This window comes from Falco rusticolus, chromosome 3 (genome assembly GCF_015220075.1).
Source record: "Falco rusticolus isolate bFalRus1 chromosome 3, bFalRus1.pri, whole genome shotgun sequence".
In the NCBI taxonomy this organism is placed as follows: Eukaryota; Metazoa; Chordata; class Aves; order Falconiformes; family Falconidae; genus Falco; species Falco rusticolus.
The window spans coordinates 93,993,271-94,011,558 of record NC_051189.1 but is presented as its reverse complement, the minus strand read 5'-3'; positions in this window follow the sequence as shown (position 1 = coordinate 94,011,558).

Sequence of the window (18,288 nt, the reverse complement as noted above, 5' to 3'; positions counted from 1 at the left end):
TTGCATTGCTGCTTTTGTCTGGATGTTGCCTTGTTAGATAATAAAAACCAAGGCTCCTGATTTGTAATATGGTACTGCTGATGGTACACCAGCTACTTACAGGTGGAATGTGACAAAATATATCCAACTCACCACTTTTTCCCTGCAGAGAATGACAACAGAACCACTTGCACCTCTCCACAAAGTTGGAAGATGCTGCTCTGACCATTTCCAAGACATGGAAGAAGGCAGAGCTGCCTAGGGGCATGCTCACTTTTGCATCTGTTGATACATACCATCATAACCTCCACCATGGTGCAAAACCATCTCATTCTACATGCACAAGGAAGTAAAATTGAGTAAACCCTAGGCTGATTATTCTGAAACATTCTTGGCTTCAGAAACCTGATAGTCCATTCAGGATCAGTCCACCCTTTCTTTCTATATATCCACATAGACTAATACAAATTGTGTACATATCATAAGTATCTTGATGTGGAAGCATCTGATGCCTAGTTTTCCTCAAGGGAAATGCCAAAACAGTGCAAAGGAATGGAGCATTTGGTCCTAGCGCTTCAGGATAATGGTGGCTCTTATATGTGGTTACAAGGCTTTCAAGTATCTCTTTCCTCCATGCTTATGCCTCCCCATAACAGGCTTTCTCCTGCACATTTTGGAATCAGACCTCAGCGCAGTGGAGGAGACAGACAGACTAATGTATTCTAACACCTCCTAACACACACCAATTTTTCTTCATTGTTTTGTTTCTTAATAATCTCAGAGTGTAAAATATGTAGGAAGCCATGCATAAATTCTGGTTATAGTGTTGTCCCCTAAGAGACAAACACAGGCAGGAGCATTTTTACGGGAGAAAAAAAAGAACATCCAATTTTCCACTACAAAACAGGTGCACTCAGATTTTCGAAGTACATCGCACTTGTCTCTCTTGTTTATTTAATCTTAATTTATTGGATCAAGACAAAGGATAGTACAGTTTGTTTTTCTGGCATGTTCATGTCCACAGCAAAAAGAAGGTCATTGCATTTGGGTACTAATCTACCAGTGCAGTAAGCCGTGATTAAAATGTCTCAGTAATGTTCTCAAAAAAGCATTACAACTGCTTGAATCCATATCCATCCATGGCCAGAGAAGAGGGGATGCTAGTCTGGTTTGGTTAAATAGATATAAACTTATTTCCCAGCCAGTCAGCTAGAGCAGCAGCCCTGCATTTCAGCAAGCTAAATAAAAAGATTGCCTGGGGTCAGGATAAAAGCAAAGGTACGCAGGGCCATGAAACAGTTTTCACCGTTATCATTTCACTTCAGAGAACCCAACAGAGCTCTCACCAGGGATCACGAGTGACCTCAGCTCTCTATGTTTCTCATGCCTCTAAATGTTGTAATGTTCACCATAACATTAGAATGTTCACCAAGAAAGTGAAGGGTTAACCAAGGAGGATGACTGGGGTGGTGGGGGGGTGGAGTTTTGGCTTTGTGCTATTTTCTAATTCTGTCAAGGAGTCTGAGTTTTGGACAGATAAGCAGGGAGGGATGGAGTCCTTAGAATAAAGTGAAGGTACAATGCAAAAAAAAAAAAAAAAAAAAAAAAAGAGAACTCTGTTCAACTTCTGGGTGATGTTCTGTGTGCCTGAGCCATGCTCTCCCCACTGCCACTGCTGCAGCTTCTCCCCCTTTTTTTTTTCATAATCGTCCCCATTATGAGTCTTTGTTCACAAAGGTGGAAAACACGGAGGGCTCTAATGATGCATTATCTCAGGTCAGAGAACGAACCACATAAATCTCTCTGGCATTTGCCTCCACACAATACCTCTAAAAGGACAGCAGCATTCCTTACAGATGTAGCTTTTCCCCAGCCAAAGATGGCTCAACAAGGCAAATATACCTGTGGGCTTTTGCCAGGATAATCACCTTTTCCTCTCACTGCTCCTTGGACATCTCTGACCTTGTCTGCTTTTCTTCAGTCTGCTGTGTTTTCTGTAATGAAGACTAGAATTCAGTTGTACATCTATGACTAATAGCTTTTAAACGTAAATTATTTCTCAGCTGCAATTACAGCCAGGTTGTCATAAACATGCAAGCAGTGCAGTACAGAGAGACCTTCTCTGCAAAAGCCATTTCAAAAGCAAAACTTCAGTCTAATTTAAAGATGTTATTGTTGTTACAGTTGGAGGCTGATGGACCTGTCTTTGCCTACCATGTCAGTTCTACAATTGGCTTAGTTTAAATCAACAGAGAAGAAACTTGGATTGTACAAGGGAGTGAGAGTAAGGCTATGTATAAAACGTCAGTAATCAATGGTAGTTGTATTATTGTCATGACAGTATGATGGCAATTCAGTGAAGCAATTATGAATTTTTCATAAAAGCAATGAAAGCAAAGACTTTCAAAGAAACAATACGGTTTACTATATATTACACAAACAATTAACAAGCATAGAATAGAATAGAATAGAATAGAATAGAATAGAATAGAATAGAATAGAATAGAATAGAATAGAATAGAATAGAATAGAATAGAATAGAATAGAATAGAATAGAATAGAATAGAATAGAATAGAACAGAATAACTTTGCTAGATACACCAAGAAAATCTACTTTTTTGAACAAAGGCCGTTGTACGGGTTCTGTGGTGTTGTAAATGGAATAGCAACACCACTGAACTCAATGCATATTTTAGACCAGCTGCACATTAGAAATTTGCAGCTCAGTTTATGACTTGCTTCACATGTAGACATTATGCTAGTGCTGACTGTATGGAAGATACCCACATCTCTGTTCTGTAGGAATCTAAATCATCTTTCCTTGCAGCCTGCATTGGAATGACCAGCTGCACATGGGAAGACAACAGTGAATTGGGCACTGGATGAATACTTGTGGTATTGCCAAAATAATGACAGTTCTTAGGGCATCACTGGCCATATGGGACCAAGTGCAATACTGGCAGTTCCTGTTGGCTTTGAGTCACTCGTTGTTACATGTTTATATTGTAATACATAATCAAGTGTAAATTAATTGGAAGCCCATTCCCTTGCAAAGCAAAAGGTCAATGCAAGCAGTGATGACCCCCAGCATGCTACCATCCCGCTGTTATAACTGGACTCACAATAGACCCAGACTGTATGTTTAGGGAATATGGCTTGTGGAGACTTTCTTCCTCTACATCCTGACAAGGATCCTACAGTCCTTGTGGACATTCTCGCAAAACAAACACTTTTCTGTTCTCCATTTCTTTCTGATGGATTCACTACTTAACTATAAAAGTCTAGTAAATGGAAGCCAATAGCCACAGCAAGCAGTCAAGTGGCAGGCAAAGGTTGTTCTAGATATGCTGGTTGGCGTGTCTGGTGCACACGTGAATTCAACCACAAGACACAAAGCCATAGTGGACACCGGTGTCATTATTTCCACTGTGCTCTAGAACTATTTTATATCAGGATGAAATTCCATTTGTTTTGCACAATGCTCATGTATTTATTTCCCTCTTGCTTAATTTCTGTTTCATCCTGCTTCCTGAAGGACAGCTTTGCAGCTGTTAATGCAAGCAGGATCTTTCCTTCTATTTCCGGACTAAGGATTGCACACATTTCTTTTCTAGGTGTTCTCAGAACAGCATATTTTCTCATCATGACACCTCTAGATTGACTAGCAATCACTTTCCATCGAGCTCAGTTTTTACGTAAAATTTTTAAGCAAATTTATCTAAATCACAAAACCATTTATGGCTGTGTTCTTCAATCGACTTATTTTACATTCTCTTTCATGAACATTCAGATCTAGTGATCAAAGGCTCTTAATTGGTCCCTTGTTAAAACAAAACTCTTTGGGTGTTGGGCTTTGACTTCCTTTGCATTGCACTTACAGGATTATCTTTCTTTTAGTCATGCAATATTATAAAGCTATTGCATTTAGTTAGTTCCAAGGCAGAACTGAAAGCTCTTTTTCAAGGTCTTGTATCTTCTTAACAATGCTAGTGGGAATGAAGTTGCTCTGTAGACCCTAACATGCTGATCATACTGGCTTTTCCATAAACAATTCAAGATACTTGGTGTGAATAATAGTAATAGTAATAGTAATAGTAACACCTATATTGAATTTGCATTGCATGATGCACAACTCTTCCTGCAGAGCAGCAAGTTTTGCTAATCAGTGTTTCATGACAGCTGTATATTACTTCAGCAAGTGGTCAGCTGAGAGAAGGAGCCATTGCACAGTGTATTTAAAGTATATACAGAGTGAACTGCATGCAATCATCAGCAAACATTGGTGAATCTGAAAACAGACACAAAACAGACACATGGAATTCTGCATCCACCAGTAAAGATGGCAACACAGCTGATTCCATGGACAAGAGCAACATCTGCTGAGGAACCTCCAGTGATGGACCTCAAGATAATATTTGTCTGCTCAGAACTTGGAAGGAGAAGCAGATTAGAGAAGAGGGTTAAAGAAAGCACAAGAAAATGAGTCTTTGTGCACACAGCTAGATTACCCACTGCTTCCAAAGGATTTTGACTAATACTTCTCCTAATGAAGATCTAGGATAGTTTTAGAATCAAGGAATCTCCAGGATGTGACAAAAGAATCAAGATAAAAAAATATTTTCCAATTATAAACAAGTTACCAGGTAAGGAATAAGAAAATTTCCCTCATCTCTGATAAGACTATAAAACTGTAATTGCCGAATTTGCATCTAACTCTCCTATTCAGCTTTACCAACTCCTGAAAAAAGCCCTGCTTCCAGCTTTCTTTGCCTGAATGTTTTTTTATCCCTGTCATCATGTTCTCACCAGGTTTATCAAAAATATGGCCATATATATTATAACCAATATAACCAACCAACCTTCCCCTCAGAAATACAAAAGTGCTGGTCATGCAAGTGTTTTCTGTGACTCTGGGTATAGCTGATAATAAAACAATGCTTTTTGTACAGGAATGTGCTTTGTACAGTAAATGTGTCACCAGGCATTTTATTACTGACTCCAGTGCCCATCAGTTTTGGTAAGATTAATGTAATACAGAAGTATGTATCTAGGCCACTTTTTTTTTTTAGTTAACAGGACTGATGCTTAGTTCAGCTGTGTCTTAAGTGTGTGCCTAATAAAGTGTGAAACTCATCTAATTCAAGTTCATAGGCACCCTCACCTGTTCAAGGACTTTTGCAAAATCAGGACTTGAATATGAACGCTTGTCTTTGTAGGCAAATTAAAGACTTCACAACAATTTAGTGAGTTGTTTTCCTGCCATTCCTACAGATTAATCTCATCAAAATACTTTGCTCAGTTACCGATCTTCCGTTTGCATTAATTTGCTTACAGATCTGTTGCTTTTGCCAACTCCTCTGGATTTTTGAGGTTCATGTAAGAGTAGATAGAATGGAAATACACTGTAATTAAAAGGTAAAGGATTGAAGACAGGAGCTTTCTGTCCTTATTTGCTAGCAAGCATAAGATATGTCGTCATTGTTTGGTAAGTAAGGATTTAATGCAATAAACACTGAAACTCTCTTCAAACATCATGCCTGGTATGCAGCAATGCAGCATAAAACATTCGGTACAATTCAAGGTGCAACAGTGGTTCTTTGATTCATGATACTTATTGCCACAAAATCTGTCTGTATGTCTGTCATGTCTGAGCTACGTAAATGGAGCCACTTCAGTGTGCAGCTATCAAATGTAATTTCTTTTAATCAGAACAGCACTGCTTCACAAGTAATTGTACTATATATTAGATGAAGTCTTGAAAGTGAATAGTTCAGTTTTTATATAAGCACATGTGATGAATGAACAGTAGAATCAGCTGAGTCAGTAATCAATGGTTGACTACAAAATACATATGTCTGGGAATCCAATAAATTGATTTATTTTCAGAAATCACATCTTAAGTTGAATGTAGTGTTTATCAGCATTAATCTTCAATACTGGTTGCCAGTGGGGCTGTAAGTTATTCATTTGTGTGAGCTCCCTGATTGATGTTGTTCATGGAAACTTCTATTCTCAAAGCAATATCTACATGGAAAAAACATTTCACCATGATTAAGAGAATTATTGATATTTTCATTGTCAGACAGTAACATCTCGTCTAGGATTCACAAATAGTAGCAGATTCGGTAGCTTCAAGTTTTAGATATTTGTGGCAATATTTGGATTCCAATCACAGGATGAAACCTCAGGCAAAGAACAAAACTTGTGGGGCAGAGAAGCAGGAGATTTAGATAGTGCTAATAAAACTTTATGCCTTCACCGTTCTGCTTAGGGTCAAACCCTCAACACCTGCTGGTAGAAAATCCAAGCTGAGGTTTTGAGAAACACTGTCCACACCCAGGGAAACACCCACGCAGAGGAACAGTCATATTGAACCTGCTCATTCTGCCATTCTCTTCTGTCCCATCCATGCCCCCACCACAAAACTAGAAAGTGCGGAAGGCTCAAGCAAAAGAAGGCATTCCTATTTATTTCTTTGTCTTTATATCTACTTTCATATACTAACCATCTTCCTGCTTATGTTTCTAGACAATTATTGAATTTTCTTTACAATATTTTAGCTTGCTTTCTTGCAAATCGGCTTTAGTTCTGTATCTTTTTTACCTGTATCTGTATTTTTATCATATATTTAGCAATAGACATACATTACTGAAGGAAGTCTGTTGCTGGTTTTAAGAGGTATTTGTTTGAGTGACTGTTGCTGGAAAGGTTTTTTTTCATTTAAATATACTCACAGTTCAGACTGAAGTGTGAGGTCTGGCTGACCTGGTCAAATATTAGGATCCATAGGAATTTTAAAATAACATCAATCACATATTCCTCCCTTTTAGCCAGATACTACACCTCTGAGTTACACATTTTAGCTTCCCAAGGGTTAATTGTTTTAGCTTAGTAGTCTAATTCTGAATATCAACCCCAGGTTTAAACCCTGGAGTGTGGATCTGAGAAATTGTCTTCTGCTAATCCAACTCCCCAGAGGCATTTTAGGTGATTACAGTCATTCTTGCTGTAATTTATATAATTATAGAAAATCTGATTTTTCTTGGTTGTCTTTTTTTTTTTCCCATTTGTCTCCTGTTGCCTGGCCCGAAATAGAAGGTAGAGATTTCATTTACGCTGCTAGATATGTAAGTGTGTGTATTTTCCCCAAGCTGTTGTGTCATTGTATCATTGGATGTTGTGGTGATGATTTACCAAGTGACATCTTTACAAAACTACTTCTATGCTGAACTACCCATGCAGGTATATGTGAGTCAAGGTAAGGAAATGAAGCAGTGTAACATGCATCATCACCCCGGTAAAAGTGTGGCATATTAAAGGATACCACCATGTGGAGGCTGCAGTCAGTGTCTGTATTGCAATAAACTGGTCCAGTGAATAGGACTGGAACTTATGGATGACAGAGGTTTAACAGTGCAGCACACAATGCCTTTCCACTTGAGGGGAAACAAGCACTGTGGGGAGAGGTTGTATTTTGTATCATGCCAATTGATAAAGTTAAAAAGAATACAAGCTTTCAGGCTTTGCATTCTCTCATCAAATTAACTTGTATCTTCAGATCATCACTGTTTCAAAAGCCCTAGTAGTCATTTCTGAACCTGAGTAGAGGAAAGGGCTTCAAACCTTTTTCTGAGATGGGAAGCAAGAGGAGCTAAGTGTTTACAGATCCTTGCTTACTCACGTAACTCCTGGAAGAGGTCATTTGTGCCAGGATCCTGGGGGCAATAACAGGCACTAATGGCCTTGACAAGCCTCACTGGCTGCCACCACCCCACACCCTGCCCAGGCTGTGACTGAGCTTTCTCTGCCATCTTTCTTTCATGGGGCTGTGTAGGAGCAGGGTAATACCTTCCCTGCGCAGCTCCAGAGAGCACCAGACTCGGTGCATGCCCATGGGCCAGCTGGTGGAGGACAGAAGTCTGACGCCTGTGCCTTCCCTGCCTCTGGAATAAGTAACGTGGCTGTCTGTAAGGGCTGGATGCTATAGCTCAGGGGAGTAGAAAAGCATTTCATTCCTGATGGAAGAAAACCTGAGTCTTGGATGCCTCTGAAATTTCCCTGTTGTCATAAAGACTTTTTTCCTCTCTGGACCCAAAAGAACCTATTTTGCATGGTCTGAGCTGTCATGCATTGTCTACCCTCTCCTCACAGCCCTGCATCCTCATTTCAGACCATCTTTCTCATAATACAGTGCACATAAATAAGTAAAGTGGTAGGATTTCTAGGAGGTATCCAATTCCATACCCAAGCTATGGCAAGCCTTGAAGAGGCTGAATTAAAAAAAAACAACTAAACAAAAAACCCCCAAAACAACAAAACCCTGATGTCTCCAGCAAACAAAACCAGGCTCAAAATCCTTAGCAAAGCACAGTGACAACAATGCACAGCTCAGAAGGTACAGATGAACAACAGTTAACCGACACTCCTTTTTAACAGCCTTAGCAAAGAGAAAACATAGCCATGAAGTCTTTTATCCTCCTTTGTTATAGTCCATGCTGTAGAGGGAAGTGGCATCATGGCAACAAGGGGACATGGAGAAGCCTATATTCAGCATTGTATGGATAGACAGTGATTTTATCAATGCCAAAAAAAGGGAAAACATGCATATTTTTAATATGGCTTAAAATGTTGGAAGGGGAAGAGAAGCATCTTATTTCAACTTGAAGATTTTATTCTAGCAACACATATCAATTTTCTTTGAGAAGGATGTTGTAGATTCATAGAAATGGGACAACTTTATTCCGCTTCTCTTGTGCACCATAGAGTGCCTAGATTGGAAAAAACACCAGTCCAAACCTTGGCTCTCCTGGGAAGGGCTCTGAATATTCCTCTGAGAAGAGGCTTTATCTCCTGTTGAAATGCTTCCACTCCTTGTGAAACACTACTAGAGCACATCAAGGAGAGTATGAAAACGTGCTGATAGCTGCTTACCAGGAAACCCTCCCAAGAAATGTGATAAAGAAAGAAAGGAAGGAAGGAAGGAAGGAAGGAAGGAAGGAAGGAAGGAAGGAAAAGAAAAAAGAAAGGAAGAAGCTATCTCCTGTATGCTGTGCTGCTCTGCTCCAAGGATGCAGGCAGGACTTAAGTCTCCAGCTCTGAAAGCACAGGATCTAGGAGAAGAAGGGAGGGAGAAAAGCTACCCCACACAAATTTCTTTTGCTCTCCACCTGAGTATGGATCTACCTGAAACCTCTCTGAAGAAAAGAGGTCATATTTTTCATGGGAGCTATATCAGACCCTCAGAAGTGAATACTTGGCAGAACTGGGAATTTTGCCCTGGGAAGGAACTTGCGGCTGTATTCTCCCCTGCACTCAGCTTCAAGCCCATGTAACACTAACCACGATGGCCCTTTGTCAGCATAACACATAAATGAGTCCTGCAGTGGTTTAGTTACTTAAAAGAATCAGAATTCAACAAAAAATAGTAGTGCTTCCTTTAATGTTAGACTTCATGGTGTTTGATTCACAGTGGTTTTGTATTTATCAGTAATGAATTAATATCATGGTGCACAAAGTAACTAGCATAGCTTTAAGCCAGTAGATTCCTTTGGGTTTCCTCCCACACTGCCATTCCAACAAAGAATAGGTGAATAATATATTTCATATATATTTTTTAATCAGGAAATATTATTCCTTAACAATTTTCTTGTATTAAGGAGCAGATAATACATTATGTTCAGAACAGTATTTATTTGTAGCGGTTCACCACCTCTTCATTTACATAAATACTTGTGACTTATCTTTCTTGCCTTCTCCATTCTCTCCCTCCCCTACAGCTTTATTTTTATTACAAGTTTTTATATCTGTTATTAGTAGTAAAATACTATTAACCAGCTATTTAGTTGGTGTCAAATGGACCTGGCCGTATAAGCTCTACTTGTCCCATTAAAAATAGGCAGTGACTGAAAAGCAGAAGAAAAGTAATCACTGTTAAATCATCAAGTAAGTTATTGCTTTTCTCACTCATCCCTTTCCACCTCACCCCACATACTAAAAAAAATCAAGACAAGCAAGGTTTTCAAATCATATATTCCTTCAGCAATAATAAGCTGGTTGATGCTTAAAGCCTCTCACCAACCTTAATCCCCTAAATCCCTTGCATGCCATAGCAAATTGAAATTCAGCTGGGGCTGTCCAGCCTTGTAAAGACAAACCATCCTTCATCAAAGAGGTGTCTGTATTGATAAATTGCTCCCTTCATACGCATGACACTATCTCTAGAAGTGATTTGTGTACATTAGGACAGCAGAAAAAGATGAAACGAAAAACCCTTAAGAGTAAACTAAGATGAAGAATAAAAAAGATTACTTGGAGCAGTCTAGTAGCTTTTTACAGAATCAAATTTGGGGAAGAATCATTCATTGCAGTCTCTGTAAAATACAAGTCCTGCATAGAGGCACAGCAGATATGACTTGCCATGGATGTAAAACCCACTGTGGAATTGCTCAGATGTGCTTGCAAAGCTATTGGGGGGATGGAGTTCAGGAAGGCAAAATACAGAGCAAATGGAATGAAGTCTTCTGTTGTCTGATTGAAAGCAACCATATTACAACTTTAACAAGTATTTTGATTCCCACTGTTCTAGTGCAGCTGGGATGAAATCTTAAGATGTTGTGGTTTACTCAATGCACAAGCTCATTTTTCTCCTAGGGAAGCACAACTCTGGCTGCTGCTGTTGTTGCCATCTTCCAATTTGAACTTGTTTGTCCTGAGTAGCTATTCTTCATTGCTTTTTGCGGTGCTCCTAATATAACACATTTTGAGAAAGGTTTGTTCCTGTCTTAGATTTTCACAGAAACTGCTGCTTAGGGTATAAGTATGCTGTGCTGCTCCTGGTACTTCAGGTGTCTCTTTTTTTTTAATTATTATTTTTTTTTATTAAGTAGTCTAAAGAAATAAAGCCTAAGGGAAAGTGAATACATGATGAAGTAGAGGATTAGCAGGGATTGGATGGTAGGATGGGAAAGAGACAAATATAAGCGGCATTAAGGAGTCAGTTCAGTAACACATTTAAGAATACCTGATTAAATGTATGCAGACGATTAAGTGATTTGCTGGATCAGAACCTGAAGCTTAAAATTTCATTGCACACCTCAACTGTTTCACTGAGCATTATTAAAACCAGAAGTAACCAGGCAAATTTGCTACTTCAGAAAATGTAGTCTTCTTGAATGTCTATTTTTTGTTTTCACCTGGGATATTTAGACTCTGGAAATGGATTCAGAATTCCTATAAATTCAGGCATGCGGCTTGTACTTTATTTTTATTTCACATAAACTCCTTTTATAACATTATACCAAAAAACCCCCAAATTGTGTGGCTTTATGAAATTGTCTGTGGCTTATTCTGCCCTATTTAAATTGTGAGTGTAAAATAGATTTGAAGCACATCTTTATCGAAACAGAATTTAATGGAATTGAAAAATGACAGTTTGATAGTATGTGTTTTAGTAGTACCAATCTGTGTTGCAGTGATTAGTAGGTGAATATCTATTTTTCAGCAATTAGGAGAAAAAATCCTGTTCAAGAATTTACTCTTTAAGTCCCAGCCCCAAATCAGAAGGAGCAAAAGAGTATTAACAACCTTCCTGTGTGGAAAGCCCTGTCTTGTCTCCTGCCGCAAAAACCCCTCAGACCTCAGGCTCTGTAACAAAGAATGATGACAAGTTATGGTGGACCCAATCTTGCAGCTGTGTTTTGAACCTGTTTCCAGTCCTTCTCTCCCACTTCCTTCAGCCTTCCCAGTGCCATTGCGGGCACTTGACAAGACTGGCCACTAAAGAAAGCATTTGCCTGTCTAAAACGGTTCCCTGAATAGCAACACCACCACCAAAAAGAAATCCAAATGAGAATAGCAAGACGATTCCAAAAATGACAACCTTTTTAGAAATATGTCGCAAGTCTACATGATTATCCCTAAAGGTAATCAGAGCAAGCATGAGAATTATGCTGATCCCTACACTGATCCTTTGTCTCTCATAAGGTTGGTGACTCACATCACAAAGGACCTTGACAAACAGAATTGATTGACACTCTCCTCATTCAAACCTGATGTGCCTCAACCATTTTTCCATGATTCAATTTTGTATGCATGATCTGAGTTCTTACACAATGTGTTGTTCAGAGAATTCACATGGCTTTGCACACCTGATTAATTGCTTAACTAATCCAGCCAGCTTTTCTTTCCACATTGCAAATCAGAATCTCAAGTAAATTCCTCTACATCGGTTCTCATTCAGATGTTTATTTTAACTATAATACAGGTGCACCTGTACAAACTAAACTGTAACTTACATTGTTTGCTTTCTTAATTTGCTATTGTTCCAAAAGCAAGCAAAAGAAAAACAAAGGGAGATGGGATGCAAGAAGCTTAGTTCTTTTTCACAAAGACATTGTGGTTGAAGGGCCCAAGAGGTAGTAGAAATCAGAAAGGAAGAAATGGCAGCCTAAATGTATGTATGCATGCTTGGATGGGTGAGACTCAAAACAGCCTGTGTCTTGTCACCTTGCACTGTCTGTTATATATATATATATATATATATATATATATATATATGAGCATACATTGCTCTCTGTTAATAGTTAAATGCTGCAGTTCAGCTATTTCATTTATTTCATTTCCCTGAAAATGTTTCTGGTGGTGTAGAATTTTTGCCAAGAAGGAGTTCTCATACCTACGTCTTCTTTCACCTTTATTGTCTACAGAATCCAGAAAATCAGCATATTTTCTGTCATTTCTTTAATCTTTCATTAAGTTTGTAACTTTAGTTTAGAATTTAATTTACAACTCAGATGAGTTCAGTCCTCCCACAGGATTTCTTACAGAGGTTGAAAAAATTAATTCGTTAAAATGTTGATGCTATTGATAGACGCTGATTTATTTGGTGTCATGGGTTAGTAGCAGTCGTTTTACAGCAGCACAGAGAGATTTGTTAGGCCAGATCCTCCACACAGACCTGATTTGGTCTGTGATGGTCTGTAGCCTGAAGATCTCGTAGTTTAAACAATCAAATAGGTGGAGGGTGGGACAGAAGCATGGGAAGCATTCCCAGTTTACAAACAGGAGTAGAGGGATGGAAGGCTGGGTTCACAGCAGGACCAGCTGAAGCGCAGCCAAGCCGGGTGTCTCACCGCTGCCTGCTCCTTACACAGACAACAGAGAGAGATGGAGCCCTGCAGAGGCCAGGGCAGCCTACCTGGGATCTGAGGCTCCCCTAGGAGTGTCTCCCCATGGATTAAACAGGGAGCCCAGGGCAACTGTGCTCCCAGACAGCGAGGTTTCCCTGAGGGGCTAGGAGACGGATATCTTTAAAGTTACATGATTGGTGAAAGATGCCAATAGCTCCCCAGGGGAGGGTTCAACATGGTTCTAACTCTCATGGAAATAAAGTAAGTAGCTAGGTGGCTTTGCAAATCAGGTCCCAGACCACCTTTCAGCTATTTCTTATTGCCATAATGTTTACAGCAAAAACAATTTGCCTGGTCTTCTTTCTCCCCTGAGCAGCCCCTCTACCAGTCCCCATTCCCCTTGACCTAGTCAGACCCACTCTAACTCCTTTGCTTTCACATTTACCCAGCCCTGCTCCCCCAGCCTGGGGGTTCAGCTCTGGAGCTGCTCAGGGATGGGGCAGACAGCTGGTGGGCTCCCTTGGACCAGCACCCACGGCAGCAGCGGTGGGCAGTGCCGAGTGGCACCCAGCCTTCGTGCAACGCCTGCAGCCTCCCCAGGCCCAGGTATCAACCGCTTTCACATCATCGAGCATCAGCCGTGTCAGCCTCATAGGGCACAAATGCTTCCATACTCATAGGCAAAAATCCCCACGGAGGTCTGATATGCCCAGCCACCCCCCGCACAGAACTGCCCCCACCTCCCCGGTATCTCGGAGTAGTAAGCCGTTTGTTTAATCTCTTTGCTTTTCCCTGACTGCCAGTAATGAAATGCTGCTCTTTCTGAAATAATTTCCTATTTGCTAAGATTCATCTCCGACATTTCATTAAATATGATCATTTAACTGTACAAGTACAAATGTATTTTTAATTTAGCTTACTGCAGATATTATAGATGTGGGGAAATGAATTCGCATTGCTCTAGGACAAATATATCATTCACATATGAATGCCACAAAAGAACAAATTATTAAAAATTACTGAAACTTCCACAAAGATTTATATTTAACATTTCCATTTTCAATCTCAGTGCCAGGGAAACATATAGCTTGTCACTATATCACACATGATATTATGAAGAATGTTTGGAAGATTTCACTGGGAATCTTTATCAGCATTTCAGTCTTGGATTTCATGCCAAGGAGCAAACTCTGGTTTCAGGAAGAAAGGTGAACTCAGCTGGGGTTTGTTTGGGAAAGCTTAACTTATCAAATAGGCTTTCATCAAAGAGTTCCCCGACCACACATAAAAAGTGATATTACTTTAATGAAGGTAAGCCCAAAAGAATAGAAATATATTAAATATTGATTAATTTATCCAGTGCATCTTCTATCCACAATGTTTTGTAAACCATTTGTTTATAAACCATCAGCCAAGGTTAGAAAATAGGAAAAATATAAAAAATTAACCCCAAGATGGTCACAAAAAGCGATGACTCAGACCCCAAGATGTGTTTCAGGTATTTCTGAATTTCATGGAAAGCTGGAAGTGAACTGTTTTAGATTGGATTGCTTGGGTTTTTTCCTGTTTCAGGACTAAATACTGATTTTTTGCTAAAACAGAAGGTAAAACAGTTACTATTACCATATTGTCAGTTTTAATATTAAAATTTAATATTAAAAATGTACTTTTGTACTAGCAAAACTTCCAAACATCCAGTTTGGAAGGAACTGAGGAGTGTATTGTATTAATGTCTACATAAAGAAGAGAAAAAGAAGGCAAACTGCTCCTGTAGATCACAATTTACCATTTAGAAGGTAAACAACTTATGAAACTAATGAACAGGTGGATAAAAAGCAGCAGTTTACTTAAACCTACAAAGTGATGCAGTGAAATTTTAACAATATATTTCAGTCCTCCCTCACCTGGATGGGATGGCTTTAAACTTACTTGTATCTTGGGCCGTCATCATGCTCTATTTTTGTAGAGTATAGGGAGCTCTGCATTATGACTTCTACGGTTATATAGGAGAGGAATAGTAACAATAACACAATAGTGGGAAAATCATATGCTGGAATTAGGAGGAAAAAATAGCTGAAGTAGGGAAAACATATTTTATCATGTTCCACTTCCATTAAATATAATACTTTCTTAATTGTGTTCCATTATTTGCTTTTTTACCTTGTACATAGTTTAGAAATGTATTAGTATTTTGAACGTAATTTCTCTACTTTCACAAAAAATCAACTTTGCCATACAAAAATTTCCAATGTTTTCTAAACTGGAACTAATAATGAATTGCAGGGTGGTGTTCCCTCTGTGACTCAAAGCTTCCATATCGTGTCTTCAAAACCTAAAGGCCTTTCTTTTGGTGAAAAGCTGCTCTGCCTGGCTTACAACTGTGTGTGATGGGCACTTCTGAAATTAGTTTTGAAAAATTAATTTAAGATTTTAAGATCAAGAACCTGAAGCCAGGTTCTGTCACATACTTACGTTCAGGCACCTAAATAACTTTTCTTGCTTTCAAAAATTACCATTGTACAGAAACGAAAAACCACAATTTCCCTTTGTAAGATGTTGCTTGTATAAACAATACGCCGAACTGCTCCACTGTATTAAGTAAAATAAACATGGAATCATAGAATGGTTTGGGTTGGAGAAACAGAAATATTGCCAAAAGATAAAAAATATTCTGCAATCAGCCTGTCAAATCCTTATTGTAAGTAGACCAAAGCAATATGCCGTTTTTCGCAGTTAATTATGTAGCCAGCTCACGATGAAGTGAGTTTAGGATGCTACACATATGGCAAATTGTATTCTGGTGTATATCACAGTCTATGAGGAGACTGGAGGTGAAAGTTCATCTGAATTCACATCAGTCTGGATTGGCATATTTGAAATGAATTTATTCAGTTCTTCACCGGTTCTCAGTGGACACTTACACATGCCCCACAGGACGGCACTTTGTTAACTTCTCGGGGCAGGGGGATGCCAAAGATTAGAGCTGCTTTAGTACTGAGGAACATTGCCAGAGCCAGGAAACACAACTTCTCTCAGGATGCTGAGGACCTGCATGAGGAGATACAGGGGCCTTGGATTTTGAGAGCTAGCAACTTCAAAAGAGTTCCCACTTCTAAACATCTGGTCTTGTGTCACTCAGGTTCCTTGTGAAACCTTCACCTCCTTCTTCCCAGCCCTGAATGCTGGGCGGTGGGATGGGATGCTGAGCTTGCTTGTGGATGTGGCCAGAGACCAGGAGTGCAACTCCTACCTCCACTCCTGACCTACCGGATAAGCCTGAGAAAATCCCTTCACCTGTCCCTGCCCATGTATCTGTCTTGTCCACTAGGCTGTCAGCTTTTCCTAGCAAAAGAAACCGTATTCATACCAACACAACAAAATTTTCATCTTACTGGGCTGAGACAAAGGAAGAATTTTGCAACTCTGTTGCAACACGTATGATTTTCACTGTTGGTCAGGACTGGAAATCTTTGGCAGATAGTTTTGAAACAGGAGGCTTCAGGTTGTGGAGGAAGCCAGAAAAAGAGAGCTCTGAATTGATATGACCCATGGAGGGTAAAGGATAATGACAATCCTGAAGCTGAAGATCCTGGAGGATATGTATAGTTTCAGCACTTGCCACAGCACAGGGATTTTTCTCAGAGTTACCTGTTTTGTCTAGCAGATTGTGCTATCAGCTTTAGCATCATCCTGATGCTTATTAGATGGACTAGAATAAACTTTAATATTTTAAATGCAACAAAACAGCCTCCTGAAACAGCCTTCTCATCTTCTGATGAAGAAAGCGTTGCAATAAAACTACAAGAAAGCTTTCCAAAGTATCTCAGTTGCTCAGCTGTGGCCACATCAGAAGAAACTTGTCTGAGAGTAAACCTGTCAGAGGTTCCTAATATGCCAAAAAAAAAAAACCCAAAAAAAAACCAACCAAAAAAAACCCACAAAAGACAATGTCAACAACAGCACAATTGCTGAGTTATTTTTCACTTTTTCTAGTGAAAAAATTTCATTTCATGAAATAAAAAATTATTTCATACCCTGTGCATCTCTACCTAACTGAATTCTATTCTGGCTGTTCAAATACCTGTAAAAGTCTAACATTTGGAATTTAGAAAGAAAACTCCCATCAAGTTTGGTCACATTTTAACTGGAAAAACACAGAGCAGAAATTTACTAAGCAACTTAGGATTCAGCTCAACTTTATTTTACTACATTTCTTCTCTGAAAAACAATTAGCCATAAAAATGGTGTCTTGCTGGAGTGTCCTCCCAGCCTTTACCCGATCATGGAAAATGGGCAGCTTGTCCAACACTATAAAGAGATGCTTGAAGGGACCTACCATGGATTTCACTGACTGTACGTGAGTGTACGTATCAGCTGGAATGAGTTGCACAACTAATTGCATTGCTTTTGTCTGGGAAGTCAAATACCGATAATATTGACAGGGATTAGACATAATAGATAATGAAGACAGGTTTCTTATATTTAAACTGATCCAGGTCTTCCAGGGGATACTTGCCAGAGTCACCACTTCTATGTGTAGCTGAGAGAATAAGCAATGTAGCCAAGTAGCAAGTGTATAAAGCAACCTAAGTAAATGCTTGCATTGCACTGGTGGCCGGTTCTGGCCAGAAATAGGCTCGTGTTTTGCAGTTCAAAAATTTAATTGAGTAAGGGGAAACCTCAATAATAATGCTGTGATAAATTAGGTTTGTGATTAGAAAGACTGTAATTCCTAGGAAGTGTGAACAGCAAATGCTTGAGGAAAAACCAAGTTAAGGAATTTAAGTACTAAATCTTGTTGAATTTCATCTGCCATGCTCGTTATCTAATTGTACTGCGATAAGAAAGCTGCTTTCTAAAGGCCCTACAGCATTTTTTTTACATCAGTAACTTCTGACCAAGTTTACTTGGGCAATTCCCCCGCCCCTGCCCCAAGGATGGCCTTTGCTGAGCAGTGAAGGAAAAGTCCTCATGCCTGAAGTTTGCTGTGGCATCTGTGACTTGCTAGTGTTATACTTTGTTTATTTTCCAGTGCCAGTTATTTCCAATACCAGCAAAAATTCTGCAGTCTTCAAATCTGTTCCAAGATACATGGAATAGAAGAAAGCAGAGGCTGGTTTTGAAGTTTGGGGGTTTTTTTTGTTTTTTTTTTTTCTCTTAGGATGGAGCTAGTGGAAGAATT